Below are 9735 nucleotides of genomic sequence, written 5' to 3'. Positions count from 1 at the left end.
GTACCACTTGAAAGATGAACTGTCTGTGGCTGGATCGTTTGCATTTATGTTTATCCCAAGGTAAAGTGGCTCTTTATGATAATTCTACATGTGTTACATGTTGTCTATTGTATAATAGCATAAACTCATGTGGAAGTTTATTGCCAGACTGGGGTTGAATGTGGTTTAAGACATGATCCAGCTCCAATGTTGTTACCGCTGTCTGTGTTATTCATCATGATTGTCTGTATTTGGCAACTGTGGATGATGCTGTTGTTAAAATGCAGCTTGAAAAGTTCCAGTATTGTAGCATCTGCCATTTGCAATTTGCAACTCTAAAGTATTTAGGGTGTTTACAAGACAGATACAGCATGCTGATGGTATCTGGTGGCCTTACTTTGTGTTGAGCTGATGCCACTGGTACAGAGAGTGTGAGTCAGCTGTGAAAATTAAATAATGTTAACCATGCAGTCTTTATCTGCAGTAGGCGTTTCTGTGTTCCTATGAGATGTTTGTTGTTTCTCCAGCCAACTCTGTCAGCTTGCAGAGAGATTGTTCTTCACAAAGGCAAAAATATCTAGATTTGGAATTATTGTATTTATGATTAACTTATAATAAAAAATAAAACTGTAGTACTTAGCTATGCAGATAGTTTTGTTCTTATGTGGTGAGATTTTGAGATATCCACCTCTGGAACGTCTGCCATCACCCCACAATGATGGCAACTGGAATTATATTTGTGGTCCTCAAAACATAACATGCAGTTTTCATAGGAACAATTTCTTTCGTAAAAAAACTGATGCATATCTAAAAAAAGAAAAATGTTTTACTTATAATTATTTATTATTTTTCAACCTGATGTATTTATTGTGATTAAATGACCACAGTAACGACAATCATAGGTGAGTTTCAGTCAACTCTATTCTGCCAAACAGCACTGTTTAAAAACAAAGGATGGGATTTTGTTACTGATAGAATTTGTTTCCTTATATGCAGCTGAATATGGAAGCCCTGAGAGGCAAGTGGGGAAAAATCTGTTGATTCATTTTCTAAGTCTGATCTAAATTGCACTCTCTTGTGCTTGTGACTTAAGAACAGATGAACAAAGGTTTTTACCAGGATAATTCCTTAAAAAGAAATGATCTGTGAAACAAGTGGAGGAACAAATTTTTTCGCCACATGAAAAGTTTTGACAGGATAATTTTCAAGTGACTTTTTCACCTCACAAAACTTTTTTCACCTTTTTTCACAGGTTTTCCTGGCAAAATCATTTCACAGATGAAAAAAAACAACCCTGGAAACTTTTTATTCACCTGTTCTAAGAAACACAGGAGAGAAAACAATTTAGATCACAGAATCAGAATCTTTCCTCAGAATTTCAGATCAGAATTTTTCCTCACTTGACTCTCAGGTCTTCCATAGCTGGGTGACAAACTAAAGGAAAAACAAACATGAAGGATGGAGTCCGGCCACCTCGAGCCTCTAGAACAGTTCTTTGCCAAGTCTGTGGAACTCTACTGGAGGGATTGACACCATTCCTCCACCAGATATCCCTCACATATAAAACAACCTTTATTTAATCAGGTAATCTCGTTCAAGATCTCTTTTGCAAGAGAGACATGAAATAGAAAGAAAAACAAACACAGCCAGACATAACAAAAGACTATATAGCATAATGTCACAGACATCACTAAACAGATTTGAAGAAGAATGTTCATCAGGTCTAATGGAGTTGGTGGTGGAGAGCACTGTCTTACATGCTGGTCCAAAATCTTCCATAGATGAGAAACTGATTTGAGATCTGGTGACTGTGAAGGCCGTAGCATTTTATTTACATAATTTTCAAACTCACCAAACCATTCAGTGAGCCCTGGTGCATGTGAACATGTTTGTCCACTCTTTTATTTAGGTGCTTCCTTTAATTTGTCCCCCCATCTGTATATCAGAAAATAACAAATCTATAGGCATGAAGTAGCTTTACTTTAAAGTAACAATGAAAGCTGAGTCTGAGCAGTCCTGAACCAAGGCAGGAGTCCATTGAGAACATACGGCCAATGGTTAAATCAGATTTTGTCAATGAAAGTTGTGGGCTTTAGTCCTAATATAGCTGCTGCTGTAGCAGCCAAGCAGGGAATTCTTGGACGTAAACTGGCCCACAGATGCTAGGGCCATATGCTTCATCTGACTGTAGAGAGAATCCAACACAGGCTTCTCTCGAGATTATCAATGGGAGGGGATTAAAGGTGAAGCAGCAAATCCAGTAAGCCCAATGTAGATGGTCTAATTGGATCGTGAAAGACATGTATGTTTGGCATTTCTATATATTAATTTAAGTTATCCTTTTTGAAAATACATTGAAACAATTTACACAATACAACATTTCTATCTTGAGCACTCAGTACTGCTGTTTTTTTTACAAATTAAAAATTAGAGTACTTTCAAGAAAATATATGTATATAAAGTACCATAGAACCTTAGTGTGAAAAAAAATAGTTTATACTTAAAATTTTCTTCAACAATAATGTGTAGAGAGTTGTCTTACACGTAGGCTTTCTTATAGCTGCATTTACTTGTTTTTCGGCCACTTGGGGTCAGCAGAACAAGCACAAAATACAAATTTTCAAGCAGTTGCCTATTTACACATTCAGCAGCCCTGTGGCAACATTAGCATTCATTTAAAGTCATGTTTCTGTCCTACTGACAAATGCAGCTCCAATACTCACTCTCATTTGAGCTCTTTTTGGTCTCCACCAACTACTGAAAGAAATATTTGTCTTTTTAGCTGCTAAATGCTCCACTATGTTAACTGGCTTAGCTGCTAACTTGTTGTTCTTTGTGCTGGGCAGGTGATGTACAGTTGGTTTAGCCTTTTCTCTGAAAACGGCTACCTGCTGCTGCTGCAAACAACGTGACAGTGGTGATTGGCCAAGTCTGTCTGTAAAGCATGAAACCCCAGACCTGTTAGTATCTGATTAACATTTTGGTCTTTTTCATGAATTTAATACTCTAGTATCACAGAATCTGAGTGGTCACACAAACAAAGCTATCTAACTAGTGTTGAGGTAGCATGTGTGTGATAAAGTCTGATAAAAAAAAAACGTGCACTGCCAATGTGGCTAAAATTCCTAAGAAGGTTACGGAGATTGGTGCAACACTAGAAAACCAAAATAATAATCCAAAATAGACTAAAAGTGTGTGTGGAGCTGAAGTGCAGAGTCTGGTGATAATTCTCGGTGGGTTTGTCACTATGAGCCACTCCTATCATTTTACACTTGTTAAGTTTATCTATTGTTAATAAATATTCATTGCTGGAGCTTTAAAGTGCTGAACAAAGATGTTGCCAAATTCAACCTAATGCGCAAACAAAAATCAAACAGCAACATTAGCATTGCTTCCTTAGTTAGAGACCAAGAACTAATTGCTGTGTTTTCTATGCCATTCTTTTGTTAGAGAAAGACCAAATGCATGTCTTAATGAAGCTTAGAAAGGAAAGGTGAATGGGACAGAAACAACAGTTACAGATGTCTACCTCCAAAGCTCATTACAGCACTAGACGGATTAGAGACAAGGTAAGTAATGTATTCAGTAAGTCGGAGCAAAAGCTTTTGGCCATGACATTCAGTTCAAGTGAACATGACAGCTGAGAGCTGTAAATGAGATCTTGCTTCACTGCTTACCACTTTTTTTGTGAAACGTGGCCTAAGCATGTTATTACAAAATCTTTCACTCTCCTTAATAAATAGAAGCCATTAGGTGGAGTTAGTGATTGCTTGGAATCCTGAGATATACATTTACCTAATCTGCTGCAAGTTTATACTCACATACATTAATATGAGAAGATGAGGTATTCCCATAATTGCCAGAATATCCCATCATGAGTAAACAATGCCTTAGCTTGCTAAATTAGACACATTATTATTTAATAATAGAAAAAAGTATAATTCACTGTCTACTGAAAGTCAAAATATTGCATGTGTGGATGTTAAAGGAGCACCCAGGTTTGGAGTATTTAAGGCCACTGGAGGATACAGAGGAACGTGCGCGTTATCCAAGCGAGAAGGAGAAAGCATCTGTCACTAAGACTTGGGGCAGCTGGACATCATTCCCTCGTGCCGCAAAATCCACAAAATCTTTTACAGGATTTGTTTTTCCATTGCAGATGGTCCTTTGCACATGTTTTCTTCCCATTGGCCGGGGTCCCTGGCTGACAGTGCTGCAGGTATTACATATAAAGGTGCTCTCTTCCTGCACTAGGTTTCACCTCCGGCCTTGCATACTGAAGAGAGGAGACTGGATAGGAGAGACTGTAGGGGATAAACAATACAAGAGGAGGAGCAGGTCTGCATGAATGCTTTTTACCTTCAGTCAATGCAGGGTGGGCAGGTAGGAGATATCTTACTGTAGTTATTCAAGGAATTGAATGCACAGTGCATTTAGTGCAACACTTTCTGCAATGCATGCAAAAAATTACAAAATTTTCATGGCTACTTGATAGCTTGTACATTATTTGTGATGCAAATCCTAGTAGGGTTGCACAGGTTATCTTCAGTATGCCACAAAATCCAGTTTTACATCTACCGTGCATCTTTTTGGTTAAATTGTGACATTATTGCATTTCAAGAGTTTTGCACCAAATTGATCCAAACAAGACATTACTTTGAGGATGATAGACAAACATTTTTTTCTTCCTAAATTTTAAGTTTTTGATTAAATCTCTTGCCATGTTCCTAATTTAAACACCCTGAAATTAAAAAATATGTTTCAGTAAGAGAAAGCAAAAAGAGAAGTGAGTAATGGATCACATAAACTCAGATCAAATTGAAAAGGGGCTACATTTTGATCCCTCAAAGTAGGCTCATGCTATATATTTGTCTGACAAGTGATAAATGTTTTAAAATGATAAAGATGCATTTGAAAAAAATATGCTATTAAGTATAACAGATACAATTAGTGTGATGCACATTATAAGTTGTTAAAGTAACAAACGTTTGTTTGTTTACCCCGATAACTCAAATTTGCTCTCACAAATATCCATTTGCCTTTAATTTAATTCAGTATATATTTATTAAATTACATTTATAAATGTATAATCAATGTATGAATAAAAATTCCACTATAAAAAATGAATGCTTGCTCCTTTCATCTAAGACACCTCTTGTTCTCCTTACATTGTCAGGTTACTTTAAATTGAACATCTCTTCTATATTTGTGTAATGGGGGAATATTTTATTTATCACAAATTTATTTCTACTTTGAATAAATAGACATTGATGAATGAGCATTATCTGATAGTAGTACTACAGGCTGGCCAGTCACGAGTCATTGTAATCCACAGTAATGTTTTGAAGGGATTATGTACTATAGACTGGTAAGACAATTTAAATAAGAAACAGGCTGAGTAAGGGAGGTTTTAATTTGTGTAAGTTTCTTTTTAGTGAATTAAATTATGCAAGTTTGAGCAATGTTGCAAAAATTAAGAAAACAAAATTCACAATTGTGAATGGGTAAAGTAAAAACAACATTACATTGTTTCCCTGTGTTACAGACAGCCATTTCTGTCATGTTATTTGTGTGTTATATTTTTTCTGTATAAAATTATGGCAGCATTTTCTTAATTAAAAATGCATTTGTCAGTATTAAACAGAATTTTTCAGCTTTCAGTACATATATTTCGAAAGCTTAAATACTCTGGACAGCATATTCTGCAGAGAAAATGCGATGTAATTAAGATAGTAAAAAAAAATATATATATATTTAACATGCAGTAAATACATTTATAACGCAGTCTTCTGATTGCCTGTGAAAATGATCATGTAAATGGTAAATATGGCTTCTTTATACATGTCATAAAATGGGGGCGAGGGTTTGAGTCACAATCACCAGAGGGCAGCATAATACAAGCCTGAGAACAGGGCAAACCACAATACCATTAAAACAATACTGTCCTATGGAGTATACAGTGTTCACTGTTACAGAGCTGTGTACATACAGAGGATGATATGGTTACTTAGTGTAATATACAGTGTGTACACATCCTTTATATATTTAAATATGAGCATATAAACATGTATGTGTTACAGATATACTGAATAGATTTACTGTATCTCATGTGGCACACTGAAGCATTCAACTCCTGGTTTTGTCTGTTTTTCCCTCCTCCTGACAGCTTGAAGATTTTTTATGACAAACAAAACCACAAATGTACATGCTAAAACCACTATTTTTAAAGGAAGTGGTAGAAATTCTGAATTAATATAAAACATTTATTGCGTACATATAGCCTGGATTTACATCATTGTAGAGTCAAATGTCAAAGTGTTTTATTTGTCATTTGTATGTATGTTTACTTCTGTTTGCAGACATGTCCTACCATATCATGTGGTCGTTGCAGGCCTGCTACTTCTTTCAGGTGGAAAGACACATCGTCTCAGCAAATACTAGTCACATAAAGAGGCATATTAAATTACTCTTTATGTCCTTGATTAGGTATGTATGCAATAAAATGTAATATTCAAACCCACAGTAAATTTATATTTTAATACTATATTTTTCTACCAACTTGGTCAAAGTGTTGAACTAAATAAAGTATTTTTCTATGTTCATATGTACACCATCTAGCTATGGTCAGAACCCAGATTATGAGTGGCCGCATCATGTACTTCATTCAAGTTCAATCAATAAAAGACAATGAATGAAAAGACAATATTTAAACAGTATTTTAATGCAAAAAAATTAAACAATATGACCTAATTTAGCTATGCTAATTAGGTCATGCAGGCTACAGCAACATCTATCACTGTATTTAAGTAAATTAAGTAAATAATGAATTGGGTCATTTACTCATTTAATCTTATCCATTATTCTGTAGCAAATCTCGGCTGTTACATCTGTAAGCTGTCACATTAGAAGCTGGCATACAATAACCTGATTGGATGGGTTCAGTTTAGTCGTTCTTGACAGAATTAGGTCCCCATAGGAAATTGTGTGTGGTAAGACTTGAGCGAGGGTTAAGGTTGAACATCAAGGACTGTGACATTAATTCCCTGAGCTGTGCTGACGCAAGCTCCTGTTGGATCATGAACTATTTAAGTCCTGTAGCCCCTGTCCTCATTGAAACACTTCCTTACAACCCACCTGTCTTTAAAGATACTGGGCTTCAAAAACTAGGGTCCAGTGGAACTGAAGCTGAGTATCTCAAGGTCAGGGACCAAACAAATCTGACTTCAGCTCCCTCTATTGGCAGTACCAACAAATACATTGTGGCAGACCTCACCCACACCCATCTCCCACCCACAGACTCAGTCATTTAGATAAATGGGTTGAAAACAAAACAAAGTTTGCATAAATGTTTTAAATACTAGGACTGTCCCATAATCACATTAAAAATCTACAGGTAATGGATTGTTGTGTCTTGTTTGTGTATTCTATAATTTTGTAATTCAACTGTCACTGGCCTCCCCCAAAAAACAAAAAACAAACAAAATAAACAATCAAAAAGCAACTAATGCATGTGTTTTCTGATTCTCATTGCGATATTCTACAGTGGTCCCTAAAGTGATTAATGTGGCTATAGCCAATATTCTCTATATTAACAATGGATCACATGACTACTTATGTGAAAGTGAAACGCTGATGGGGACAAACCAACAATTAAAATTAGAATTATCACATGAGTCTGAAGTTCCCCTCAGCTCTATGATGGTTTATTGTGTCTTTCAGCAAATTGTTTTGGTTTTCTGGCCTGCAACTTTACTTAACTGTAAAAAAAAACACTGTATACAACCTGCTCAGCACCAAATGACATGCACAGTTAGCAACTAGATAACTAAAACAGACCTAAAGAAGGGTGAATATTAGACTTACATTTTCCAGGAGACCAGACACACGACTCCAAATGAATGATAATGTTGCTCTGTAACTGATGGATGTATGTCGATTTCAGTTTAAAGTTCCCATGAAACGGAAACCGGAGTACTATTTGCTTCCTGATATGTACGTGTTTCCTGTTAAAACACAAAGGTTAACGCAGTTGCAGTAGCCAATAGTGCTGAATCTGCGTTACGCCCCCACCCTGTCATGCAGACTCTGTGCAGACTAGTCCCAGCTTCCGCCGAGTGAACACATCCTCCGAGACAACAGAGGCCATTTTAATGAGAGAAAATACAGTACCGAGGTGGTTTTCATGCCGGGTTTGGCTCTTGGAACCCCAGGACTGGGGTCAGCTAATAATAGGTTCGCTAGCAGCCCGGCTAATGTTAACCAAGCTAACTAGCTACAGATGCAGACAGATAGTTAGCAGCATTTAATGGTTTAGCAAAAACTAAAGCTATCTGTCCATCCTGAAGCTCTGTAAATCACCTCGGTACTGTATTTTATGTTGGTCTTTGAAGATGTGTTTGGTCCTCTTCAGGCTGTGTTTACTGGGAGGCTACATTCGTTGCCCGCCTGCCCGCCACCGCTGCCCATTCCAGAGCCGCTAACTTTCACTCCCTGCTGGGTACCCCACCCCTGGCCATAGACTTTACAGAGCCCCCTGGCCAGAAAACCTCCATTGCTTGAGTAATATTAGAAGTGGAACGTTAAACACTAACACTCCCCCAGTGCTCCGAGCTCCCAGTCCAGGCAGAGTAAGCTAATATGACTGCTAATAAAGCTAATAAAGCTGTTACTTTAGCAACAAATAAAGCTATCTATTGATCAGTAAACTCTGTAAATCACAGATAGTTGAGGCAGGGCAGCCAGGGGACATCAGAGGAAGAACCGAAAAATATTGTTCTCCATCAAATATACTCCAGTTTCACCAAAATCAGTTAATAAAGATGTGTTTTTGTTTGTGTAAAGTAATCATTGAGGTCCGGTGGTCGGCCCCCAGAAACACTACACTCTGGCGTCATAAAACTGAGAAAGCTTTTCATTCCACGCTAAAGTAATACATGCCCCCAAGAGTCATCAAAATTTTAAAATTGTTTTTTCAGGAACGGTCAAACTCTAAAATACCATCAAGAATACCTACAAAATAATGTTTTTTTTAATCATTGTTGGGCCAGATGCTGGTATAGTACCATAGGACCTGTACTGTGTGGTAAATGTATGGTATAGTAGGTTACAATAGAACATGTACTGTGTGGTAAATGTGTGGTATATCTATGGTATAGTACCACAGGTTCTGTGATACATTACCGCAGAATTTGCTTTACCTGTGGTACTGTAAGGTCATACCACATGAATACCATAGGATCATTTTCTACTAACACAGGAAATGTTTGTAAGGGATTGGTGACATATAGTGCAAGGTATATATGCAATAAAAACAAATTAAATGGTGTTTTATTTGTGTTCATTGCTAGTTTCCACTGCCCCCAAAGTGGCCTGTATAGTGGCATCAACAGTGTACAACTAATGTATACTTTAAGATAATTAGGGCCCGAGCATGAAACGTGTGAGGTCAACAGGAAATGACCTTCAACAAAGTGCGTTGTACGATAAAGCAGGAGCCAATTTAATTGGATTTTTCACGTTGTACGATATTTTTGTACGTGTATCATGTCCAGACGTACAAAAAAGCCTCTTGGAGCCATTGCCTAAACCCAGCAGGAAGTTGGCCATTTTAGATTTAATGGTCATTTTTTGCAATTTACAAACTCCGTACTTTAAGAAACTCCTCCTAGCGAATTAGTCCGATTGACTTCAAAGTTTCTCTGTGCAGTGTAAACCCACTGACGATTAAAAGTTGTAAAAACGGTGAGTTTTCATGGA

The 9735-nt window shown here is 37.0% G+C and overlaps 1 long non-coding RNA gene across 1 annotated transcript; it reads right to left on the bottom strand.

Annotated features, from left to right (window-relative positions):
- Positions 1–1269: 1269 nt before the first annotated feature.
- LOC119886973 lies at positions 1270–8055 on the bottom strand. The gene is made up of 3 exons (XR_005441577.1): positions 7843–8055; positions 6350–6416; positions 1270–4283 (listed from the first exon to the last, which is right to left on the bottom strand). It is a non-coding gene; the product is annotated as an uncharacterized LOC119886973 (long non-coding RNA).
- Positions 8056–9735: the final 1680 nt, after the last annotated feature.

The sequence above is a fragment of the Micropterus salmoides genome, unplaced genomic scaffold (assembly GCF_014851395.1).
Source record: "Micropterus salmoides isolate LMB-PRFRI ecotype aquatic unplaced genomic scaffold, ASM1485139v1 Ms_hic_scaffold_4, whole genome shotgun sequence".
In the NCBI taxonomy this organism is placed as follows: domain Eukaryota; kingdom Metazoa; phylum Chordata; class Actinopteri; order Centrarchiformes; family Centrarchidae; genus Micropterus; species Micropterus salmoides.
This window is presented reverse-complemented; position numbering and strand designations above follow the sequence as displayed.